This window comes from Passer domesticus, chromosome 4 (genome assembly GCF_036417665.1).
Source record: "Passer domesticus isolate bPasDom1 chromosome 4, bPasDom1.hap1, whole genome shotgun sequence".
In the NCBI taxonomy this organism is placed as follows: Eukaryota; Metazoa; Chordata; class Aves; order Passeriformes; family Passeridae; genus Passer; species Passer domesticus.
In genome coordinates, this window is record NC_087477.1 from 84,164,815 (window position 1) to 84,176,825 (window position 12,011).

At 44.7% G+C, this 12,011-nt stretch overlaps 1 protein-coding gene across 3 annotated transcripts in view; it reads right to left on the reverse strand.

Moving 5' to 3' along the window:
* Positions 1-12,011, reverse strand: part of ATRN (attractin) — a 149,785-nt gene that overhangs the window by 120,037 nt on the left and 17,737 nt on the right. The gene's annotated exons all lie outside the window — the stretch shown is intronic.

Sequence of the window (12,011 nt, forward strand, 5' to 3'; positions counted from 1 at the left end):
TTCATGTTCTCACTAAAAGCACTGAGGTTAAAAAGGACATTTATTATAAGCAAATGCTTTAATTTACAGGCATGTAATAGTGATCAGGCACACTGGGGATGAGAGAAGCAGCTGAACAATCCACACAACTATTTCATGAATTTCTAATGAAGAACAACTAAATCCCTGCTTCTGCCACCTGGGTTCCACACCACAGGTAAAGCTAGGAAGATATAATTAATTACAGGTCAGGTCTCACAGATGAAGGTAATGACATTACTGCAAAATCCACTTTGATAAGGACTTTACCTACCCTGCAACAGGTACCTCAAACAAAGACAATCAACTACTCCAGGTGCACAGAGAATTTTCTCCTCCTCTCTCTTCCACATACAAAGTCTCCTGAGATTAAAGTCCTCAAGATGAGCAAACTCATGTAAAAGTCACTGCTGTACCATAATCATGGAAAACCAAATGTTTTAGGTTGGGACAGACCTTAAAGCTCATCTTGTTCCACCCCTCTTCCACTGTCCCAGGCTGCTCCAGCCCCAATGTCCAGCCTGGCCTTGGACACTGCCAGGGATGCAGGGGCAGCCACAGCTGCTCTGGGCACCCTGTGCCAGGGCCTCACACCCTCACAGGGAAGAACCTTTTCCTCACAGTAAAGATTTTTATCCTAAATACATAATTTTTAAAAACAATTTGAATTGTAAAAATCATTCAAATTACCTAACCTCAAGACTAAGACAACAGAAACTATGAAGGAAAAGCTGATTTCACTCCTCCAACTGCATTTCCCCACATCAAAAGCATTGGGGGAAAAAAAAAAAAAAAAAACCAACAAAAAAAAACAACCAACCAAACCACAGAACTGTGCTGGATCCCAAACAACACCAGCACTTCCCCACTACCTCAAAACCATCATTTATAGAGGCTGCCTTGTGCTCCTACTGCGTTTGCCACACCAGAAACACGCTGGAGCTCCAGTCTTGGTTTTGCCTCTAAGTTTTACATTCAAACTGAAAATATCCCAAATTCAGGTCCCTTCATATTCTCCTATTTCCCAGCCTCATATCAGAGACCACAAAGCAGCATCTATTCATTGCATAACCACAGCTTCATCTCTGCTGAACCAACCAGCCAAGCTGCACTGTCAACATTACTCTGTACCTTTACTACAGATTTTTTCCCCCATTCAAACTTGATAAAGCAAAGAATAAAAGATATTATTACTATTGTTATTATCATTACACTGAAGGAATGCATTCTTCTCACAGACAGCACATTTTGTGCTATTTGCCAGCACATCTTTCTGTGCCATTGTTCTATTATCTCTATATGATCTTTGATCTCTGCTTTCACACTGCAAGAACTCCAGTCTTGGCACTCTTATTTCTTTGAACACCTTCCCCAGTGCCTGTATTTTATGCAGAAACATTACCATGACAAAAGGCCAATTCATGAGGTCCCCTTGAAAGCCACCCATACCCACCACTTGTACCTGAGACACCAGCCATGCACACAGTGGACACTACTACAGCTGTCTACTAATCTAAACAAACAGCTGCATTCTGCTTTTCCCATCTGTTCCCAAATCCACTTATTGGATCTTGGCCTAGTTCTTAGAAATAAGGATAATTCAGCTGAATGTGTCTGCAATGCCCAGAAAAATGGGAGTCTCGTCCTTCCCTTGGTGGTCCTAAAATGCTCCTGGGGTTTGTGGTAGGGAGTTGTCTTACTCACACCAGACAGGAGGAGACAACAGAGCACAGTGGAAGCAAATGCATCTCGCACATCATAAACCACCTCACTACAGCAGGAAAAGAATATATCAATGTCACAGCATACTGCGCAGCCACAATACACAGAGTATCACCAAACCACATCAGAAAGTTTCACCCGATACACAGTAACACCATGTCACTTCAGAAGGCTTCAAGCATCTTGTTCTCCAGCCCAGCCTTTTATCCCCTCATGTTCATGCCCTGCACCTCTGTTCCCTGTGTGGTTGCTCAGCACACCTGGGCACTCCATGGCCCATTGCTGTCAGTGCTGCTCACCTGTCTGGCACAGCTGCACCCATTGGGGATGACGCTCACCTCACTCCCAATTACCACAAACTGTGTACCTAAATATCAATCCCTCTCTTTCCCTGGCACACAATGACCCCCTAAAACCTTGGGGCAAGAGCCCTTGCAAGTGTCTTACTGCAAAACTAACCCCCTGCCAGACAAAAGGACAAAGAAACCACATTATTGCAATGGTCAAGGAGAATCATCAAAGGCTCATGCACATAAGGTTTATAAGATGAATTTTCATCCCTTTCCCAAAATTAGAAAATTCAATTATTCAATGGATCTCAAGCACCTGTACAATTATTTAGGTTGCAGTACAGAACACCTGTGACCCTTATAAATAAAGCCTCATAATTCAAATTCTTTAAAGCCCACATGCTCAGAATTGACAGACATCAATCTTCTCCTCCAGCTGGAGAGCCCTTCACTTTGATAAGCTTTCAAGCTGTCAGGCCCACATTTAAGACCAGGAAAAGCATTCATTGGCAGAACATGTGCTGTATTGTGAAAAAAAGAGGTAAAGCAGCTGACTTAACCTTCAGGCCAGCAGGAACCAGAGCAAGTGCAGTTTCAGGCCATCCCTGTGGAGCAGAGGACCATCGTCCTGCTGCACTTCCTCAGACAAATGCAAACCCACCAAGTCTCTATGAGAAATGTAAAAGCAGTAGCAGCAGTCCCTTCTGTTCTCCAGTGCTGTATATGAAATTGCTGCCTTATTCTTCCAAAGCACTAAACCCCAAAATAATCCATTGAACTCTCAATAAGCCCATTTAGACTCTGATTTAGCTCCGAACTTACCACCCTCCATCACTGCTGATTTTTAGGCCAAATGCAGAGCTCAGAACTTGGTAGTTGCACTTACAGAAAAGCACAAGCCAAGGATCAGTCAGTCTTGCAACAGAAGTGAAAATATTGAGACAATCTATAAATAAACATCACAGCCTGACCCACTTTCCTAACAGGGACAGAAATAATTCCTTTTATTTCCTTCTTGACATTCAAAAATTTTAAGCCACTATGCAGCAGTGTTACCTGCTGGGAGAACTGATCCCTAAAAAATAAAAGCAGTTAGGAAAAAGATTGCAGTTAACTTCTGTTTGGTTCAGGCCTCAAAAGCAGATTTTGACACAGATCATCAGATACAGATCCCTAAAATAGTCATAGTACATCCTGAAATCCAGAGGGGCATTTGTGAACCTAGAGAATGACAAATCCTTGACTTTTTAAAGAAGAACTTTGGCTGAAAAAAAACATAAAAACATGCAAAGATCAGGAAATTGATAACAAAAATACTGTATCTGTTAATGAAACAAATTCTCAGCCAATATCATAATTTCATTACACCTTGATCAACAGGTAAGGAAGATGTTCTCAAAGATGCCACAAATAGTAAAAATAATACAACACAAAAGGAGCCTATTAAGCATAAAATATTAAACCTGAGAGAACGAGGGAAGTGTGGTCCCCCTGGAAAAAAAGTCTGTATGTTTATATGATACAAGGATATTCTACTTGTCCCACAAATGTCCTTCTCCTCACGTGTATTACTGTAAAGAATGAAAGGCATGTAAATATTTGTCTCAAAGGAGGGGCAGAGAAGAATTTCATTGAGAGAAGTCCACAGAGCACCAAACAACAAAATAAACCAACAACTTATCACTACGATCTCCTCAAATCTATTTAGATTATTCTGTTTTCCACCTCATTTCAGTGAATCTGCTCCCAGACAAAATCCCTTGAGCCACATGCCCTCTGTCCCCTAAGACTGCCTCAGCACACGCACCTGAGGGGTTTCGGACAGGCCCTCAAGCAGGACTGTGAACACTGGCTCAGAGAGCAGAGCCCCGGTCAGCACCAGCGCTGGCCTGAAAAACCAGCCGAGATTCCAGCTCTGTTCCCTCCCACCAACAGCTGCTGACAGCAAGCTGAGTGCTGAGGGTGACACACCTGAGAGATGGAATGGCACCCAGTGGGACCTGGGCAGGCTGGAGAGCTGGGGCAGTGCACAACTCATGAGGTCCAACACAGCCAAGTGCAAGGTCCTGCATGGAGTTGGAGCAAGCCAGAGCACAAACCCAGGAGGGTGGGGAATGGCTGGAGAGCAGCCCTGGGAGAAGGACCTGGGGGTGCTGCTGGGGGAGAGCTGGACATGACCCAGGCCAGAGCCCCCCGTGCCCTGGGCTGACCCCAGTGTGGGCAGCAGGGATGGGGGGACTGTGTCCCTGTGGCCCTGAGGTGAGAGCCCAGCTGCAGAGCTGCCCCAGCCCTGGGGCCAACAGCAGGAGGACGTGGAGCTGCTGCAGAGAGCCCAGAGGAGGCCCCGGAGCTGCTGCAGGGCTGGAGCCCCTCTGCTCTGGAGCCAGCCTGGAGAGCTGGGAATGTTCCCTGGAGAAGGGAAGGCTCCAGGCAGAGCTCAGAGCCCCTGGCAGGGCCTGCAGGGGCTCCAGGAGAGCTGCAGAGGGACTGGGGACAAGGGACAGAGGGACAGGACACAGGGAATGGCTGCCACTGCCAGAGGGCAGGGCTGAGTGGGATCTTGGGAATTAGGAATTGTTCCCTGGCAGAGTGGCAGGAACAATTCCTAATTCCCAAGGGTGCCCAGACCAGCTGTGGCTGCCCCTGGATCCCTGGCAGTGCCCGAGGCCAGGCTGAGCCTTGGAGCAGCCTGGGACAGTGGGAGATGTTGCTGCCCTGGCAGGGGGTTTGGAACTTGGTGTCTTTAAGGTCCCTCCAACCCAAATCATTCCAGGACTCTATCTTTTAGCACCTGCAGAAGCAATTGGAAATAAGCTCCCAACTTCAAAACACAAACAAGCAACACTCATGTTTGCCAATATCCAGGAGAAAGAAAGACAGGAACAAAAAAGCTGTCTCCTAATTTTTGGTTTTACAGGAACTTATCATTTCCACATACATTTTGGTGCAGAATTGTAAACACTTCCACAAACACTTCATCAGTTCTTCTCCCTTCCCTTTTCCGGTTCGAGCCAGCTGTTTCTCCCTCCCGCAGATTGTTGTGCTAAATTCATTATCACAGCAAGAAGAAGAATGATTTGCAACCCCTTGCAGAAAAGCACGAGTGGCATTTTCCTGAAACGACTCATGTTAATGAAAGCAATTTCACACAACATAGAAAAAAAAAGGAGCTAAATACCAAACACTTGGAGTATCTAATGAACACAGGTATACACAATTGGCTTCCTTGAGAAGTTCCCCTTCATTAAGTAGAACTCAAAGAATAATCCAAATGACTTGAATTTAGGCAGGACTATATGGACATAAGAAAAACATGAATACCAAGCACCTGTCCAGCTGCGTGTTCTCACTCACATATGGGATGGGAAGACACCTGCAGCACTTTATACTCAAACATGCAGCCAAAATCCTGGCTTAGCACATGGAGAAAAGGCCAGACTTCGTGTAGCTTTGATTAAATCATCTTAATCCCTTCAATGAAAACTTTACACTGCTGGCACAGGTCACTTTAACCACACAGATTACTCCACCAGCCAGCCTAAGCTTTTCCACCAGCTCCTGGGAAGAATTAAATAAACCCATGGTGCTCAAACCATCCCAGTGTTTATTTAAGAGCCTGAGCAAATAAACCAAATGTGAAAGTCATCCAGTAACTCAACAGCTCCAGAGCCCAGGAGGCGAGGAGTTGGAGGGACTTTCATATGCCAGAGTGTGTTTGTCAGCCTCACTAGGACCAGACTAAAGCCCTTAGGGAATGGGGTGGGGGTCTAGGCACTACAGACTGCTATGGCTTTATTAAATGCATCTGCACTATAGATTTTACAATCCAGATCAAGTATTTCTTAACCCACCAACAGATATTCTCAGCTATTAAAACACCAAGCCTTGATTCCTTAGCAGGGCAGAAGATGCAGCAAGAAAAAAATATATCCTTCTACAAAATAAAACAGGCTGGGAGAGCTGGGAATGTTCCCCTGGAGAAGGGAAGGCTCCAGGCAGAGCTCAGAGCCCCTGGCAGGGCCTGCAGGGGCTCCAGGAGAGCTGCAGAGGGACTGGGGACAAGGGACAGAAGGACAGGACACAGGGAATGGCTCCCACTGGCCAAGGGGAGATTGGGCTGGGATCTTGGCAAGGAATTCCTGGCTGGGCTGGAATTCCCAGAGCAGCTGTGGCTGCCCAAGATCCCTGGCAGTGCCCAAGGCCAGGCTGGACATTGGGCTTGGAGCACCCTGGGGCAGTGGAAGATGTCCCTGCCATGGCAGGGGTGGAATGGGATGGGCTTTTTTAAGGACCCTTCCAACCTAAAACATCTTGCAATTCTATGACTTTTTAAGCACACTTTAATCAAACAAAGACTACATGCAACCATTTTATTTTTGGAACAAACTTCGAAAATATAAAAACAATGCACTCATTAACACATTACACAGGATTTGTGGTTTGTGTCAATGCTGCCTTAGCAACAGTCTCACTACAGTATCTTTATAATCCAAGCCCTGTTAGCATTTATTTCTAGGATAAGTAGCTCTGGAGCGTTTGTCTGTGAATCACTCTTGGTTCAGGGCAGGTCACACCGCATCCTCCCGACTCCTCTGCTGCAGAGACAGATGTTTCTGCATCATGGGAGGAAAGATGGGGCGTTATCTTTTCCTCTGGTAAGGCAGTGTGTCACGTGCGGATCTCTTGATAATCACTACAAAGAAACTCTTCCTTCAAACAAATCAAGAACACAAAACAACAAATGCAACAAATAGGCCAATAAACAAAAAAAACAAAAAAAAAAAAAAAAACCCACACAAAAAAAAAAAAAAAAAAAAAAAAAAAAAAAAAAACCACAATTGTGGACATTCAACCCAGCCAGCTCTTTTCAGGGAGAAATAAACTCCCTGAGGGAAGATGTAGCTGTAAAAATGATTGCTTACATCCCTAGCCCAGCCATATGCACCTCTCCTATTGCCTCCAAAATGACTTTGAAAGGAGTTATTCTGGGATGGTAGTGGGGAAAAAATGAAAATCCATCTGCTCGCAACAGATTTGTGACAACAAAAACAAAGACAGCGGCTCAACACTAGTTATGCAAAGTTTTGAAATAACCCCTCACTTCACCAAGCTGAGCATGACTGACAGGCCACCACTCTACTAAACAACTGTGAAGTCCCAACTTCTTATTTAGGATTCAGTCACCATCAATCTTTCCTCACTCTGGCAATGTCCATAGGAAATAGCATTAATATGAAGGAGAGTTTAGATTAGATAGTATGGAGAAATTGTTCTCTACAAGAAAGATGAGGCCCTGGCACAGGTCGCAGAAGAGAAGCAGTAGCTGCTCCATCCCTGGCAATGTCCAAGGCCAGGCCGGATGGGGCTTGGAGCAGCCTGGGACACTGGAAGGTATTCCCACTAATGGCAGTGGAATGGAATAATATGCAAGGGACTTTAAGGTGCCCAAGCTATTCCATAATTCTAAAAGTCTATTTGCACTAGCAAGGAATTGTGCACAAAATACTGCTGTGCTTGCCTTAGTTTATTAAGAAAAATAGGAAAGGAAAAGGTTTTGCCTTGTTCCACTTTCCCATTTAGCTTCCTACATTTTCACTTCAATATCCATATCCACAACCAAGATGGCTTAAAACATTATTTCTAAGAGAAACATTGACCACCCCCAGTCCACACCCTTAAACCTGTAAGGAAAAGTTCATTCCTGCCTTAAAATTGCTTAAACAAAGAAATTATACTTCACTGTACCCTATGATGGAGTACTTAGGAGAACCACTTAAGCGGAGTCCTGCAGAGCAGAAATCCATAAGCCACGTCACATGGAATGCTGCCCTGCAGCACGCTCCAACACCACCGCACTGTCCGGGCTCGGAAGCGTTTCAAGATGCTGATATGACTTGGGTGTCCACCAGGCTTTTTTCCTCTTGGATATATTCTTGTTCCAGGCCCAAAGCAATTATTTGCCCTGCTGTGGGGCTGAGGAACACACACAGGTGTAGCACAGGTACAACACCAAGGGCAAACTTGGTGTCAGCCCTCATTTCAGATATTTAACACAATAAATACCAAACTTCAGATCAATGGAGGAAATCACAGCTGCATGTTTCTTAGACCTAACCACAGATGCATCAATGCATCATAAGGTCAGTACTTGCTCTCATCTCCTGTGCTTCAAATTAATCTGAGGTAATTTATAGCACAAGGAGTAAGAAGTTGAAGCAATCAAAGAGATAAATTCCTCTTAGACATATGAAAAATCCAAAGGTACCAGGGACTGGACAACAGCTTTCAGGAACCATTTTGTTCTTACACTAAAATTATCTATGCAAATGTACAAATAAAAATTCATGGTTTCACGACAAAAATAATTTAAAATATGTCTGCACAATGTTTCCTAGGAAAATTTAAAACTCCCATATTCAATTATAGAGCCCTTCCAAGTATCCCAAGTACCTGGACCCAGAGTACTTGACCAGGTGAGGTTCTCATAGCCCAGGTCATGTCAAACCCTGTCACACCTGAACACACAGAGCTGAAACCTCAAAAAGGAAACATAATTGCCAAAGCAGAGGGAAAAGTGGTGCCCAGCTCTCAGGAGTGGCACTGGCTGAGATGAGCTCTGGAAAGAAGGTGAGCTGTCACAGTAGTCTGTGACAGGGACAAGCAAGGGCAGGCTGGGGACCTAATTTGTTTTTCTCCTTCATCGCATCCACGGCAACAGCTGCTTTCCTGCCTATCAAGAGCTCTGCAGTACTATTCTGAGCTTTTTGCATCTCATTATTTAATTTATTTATTAAAGCCTGATAGGAGAGAAGGGAGGCAAAACTTGCTCAAAGCATTTGAGTTTTATTTAGATTAAGACAGGCTGTTCAAACTGGCTCAGAGTCAAATGGTTCCACTAATTACAATCCCTAGTTTAGAAAGAGTGGAAGCAGTTCTTGGTTAGGTGCTACAGCTGCAGAGCTCTTCACTTAGGGGTGAGTTTCTCATCTCAGCAAAGTTAACAAGCAGAGTTTAAAGCACATGGCAATTCCCAAACCATGAAATGGCATTTCCCAGGAAATTAGGCAATTTAAAACTGAGCTGTAAAATTAAAGCCCCTTTACTGCTCCCCATTAGTTAAATATTACAAGTGAGAAAGCAGCAGCTGGCACAGATACAACACGAGCACTACCCCAGTGAAAGGAGTAATGGGAGCAACAGAATCACTGGGGTAGGAAAAGCGCTCCAGGATCACCCAGTCCAACTTGGGACACTCCCCACCTTGTCAAGAAGCCCACAGCACCGAGTGCTACCTCCAGGGATGACGGAGGCTCCACCACCTCCCTGGGCAGCCCCTGCCAAGGCCTGACGGCCCTTTCCAGGAAGAAATTCCTCCTGGTGTCCAAGCTGAACCTCCCCTGGCCCAGCCTGAGGCCGTTCCCTCTGCTCCTGTCCCTGTTCCCTGGAGCAGAGCCCAACCCCCCCGGCTGTCCCCTCCTGGCAGGAGCTGTGCAGAGCCACAAGGGCCCCTGAGCCTCCGTTGCTCCAGGCTCAGCCCTCTAAGCCGCTCTTGGTGCTCCAGAGCCTTCCTCAACTCTGTTCCTGCCCTGGCCACGCTCCAGCCCCTCCAGGGCTCTCCAGAGCAACACCAGCACTGGAGGTACCCCGGCAGTGCCAGCACAGGGACAGGCACTGCCCTGGCCTTGCTGCCAGAGCCCAGGTGCCATCAGCCCCCTGTCCACCTGGGCACACCTGGGCTCATGTCCAGCTGCTGTCAGAGCAACCCCAGAGCCTCTCCCAGCCGCTCTGTCATCTGGAACGCTCCAAGAGTTTGCTGCACTCAAGAGCAGGACTTGGCACCCTGCCTTGCTGACCCTCAGCTCGGTGGTCTCAGTCCATCAATCCAGCTGCCCTGACCTGTCTGCAGAACTTCCTGCCCTCCAGCAGACTGACACTTCCACAGAATTTCATGTCATCTGCAAACATGCTAAGGGTGCATTCAGTCCCCTCATCCAGACCATCAATAAAATATTAAATAGGACTGGGCCAAGACTGAGCTTATACGTATTGAGCATATACCTTGTCCTCCAAAGCAAGGAGGACAAGCAGCATTTAGACCTTTGCCATCAACTCCATCATAAATTACTTTTTTTTTTTTTGTTTTGTTTCCCCCTCTCCCTAAATAACTGTCTGGTATTTCAGAGATAGAAAAGGCAAGAACTGATAAATACTGAAAGCTCATTTTTAAGATTTGGACCATTAATTTCCATGTTTAACTAAAGTGATCATTTTCTATTTGTGGCAACAGCTTTAAGGCTGAATCCAAAAGTGTTTCATGGACAGCAAACACAGAAAACCCTTGAAGGACAACAGGCCTTTACAGGCAAAGACAATTATTAAACTCACCCACAAGACCTTTCCCACCAACCCCTTAAATATCAGAGGGAAACAGTAGTCTTGCACAGTTCATACGAAATTTGCTGCTGCTTTGGAACTCAAATAAATTTAGTTACTATTTGCATGACACATTTGCTATCTCAGTGAGACACAGGATTTCATGGTGTCAATGTTGGTTCCATAATGATCAATAAGTAATTCCCTCATGGACAAAAGCCATGGCTGATGCATTTATTAGGAGTTTGGTCCAAGCTGTCTCTTGCCTGTGATCCTCACTGCCCCACACTGAATCCAAAAGCAGACATTTTCCCAGGGCTCTCCATCCTCTTCTCTCTGGAGACAAAATTATTTCTACATGAGCAGTGCTGTGACTTGTCAATAAGCACAGGCTGCTCTGCCAGACAAACGACCTCACCCAGCCACTAATTTGCTGCAGAGCATTTTGCATCCTGCCTATCCCTGTCACATTCCCACAATTTCCCAACACAGAGGCATTGGCAAGAGGAGGATTTTATGAAAGACTCAGTGTAGTGAAGCATTACATAAAAATTAAATGTTAATGCAAAACTTTTGCAAGGTTACTAACAGTATCATTCAGCACTGCATTGAAAACAACCACTTTTTAACCCCAAAAAACAAATGAAAAATAATTTATGTAAATAAATGTAGGGGAGTTAAAAAACAGTAATTTGCAAACATGCCTCACTGATGTTTCATAGAAAAACTTTAACCTCACTTCTGCATAGGTTCCACCATTCCATACCAAAAATACAATGTTCGGCATGAGGTTTTATCTGAATTTTTGAAATCATTGAAAGATACGATGGTTGAAATCAGTGTTTCAATCCTCCAAGCCTAAACTTCATCACACGAACAGTGACTACACATCACCCAAGGCAACTAAGCTGGGATAACAGAATTTACAGCAGAAAGATGGAAACATAAAACCTTGTCCTTCAAAAAAAAAAAAACAAACCAATACACACCAAACAAAAAACAAACACACAACACATAAGGAATGTGAAAAATGTACTCCCTGCAAGTTAATTTTATATATAGAAGAACACCTGAGAAGCCTTGTGAGGCTCACAAAGAGTCATGATTGTCAGGATTCCTCAACCAGTGGGTTTGGGGTGAACTTCAGCTCCAGACAGAAAGCAGAGGGGGAAACACCCCCAGCCTGCTCTGCTGTCAGCAGCTCTCCATGAGAAGTGGTAACATACACACATTGTTTTGCTCTAATTTATTCCATTTGAGGCTGCTGTTCTATATTAAGAGTGTGACAAGCCTTTATGTGTCTCGTTAAATTTCAATATAAAAGTATTTTCTCCATTTGAGAAAAAGCTGACAGGATGACAATTAAGAAATAAAGTATCCACCTGCTCCCAGTGAGCTGGAGAGCAAAGTGTAACAAAAAATAATAAAAAATATTTCTAAAACAACTTAATAGGATTTTAAAGGGAAGATGGCATGACAAAATGTTCTACAATTATTGACTTCCAGTTTCTAATCTGAGTAGATGTCACTGGGCTGTAGAGGGAGAGATGCAGAGGATCATGGAATGACTGGTGCTGGAGTGAATCATCAACATGTCTGGATTAAACA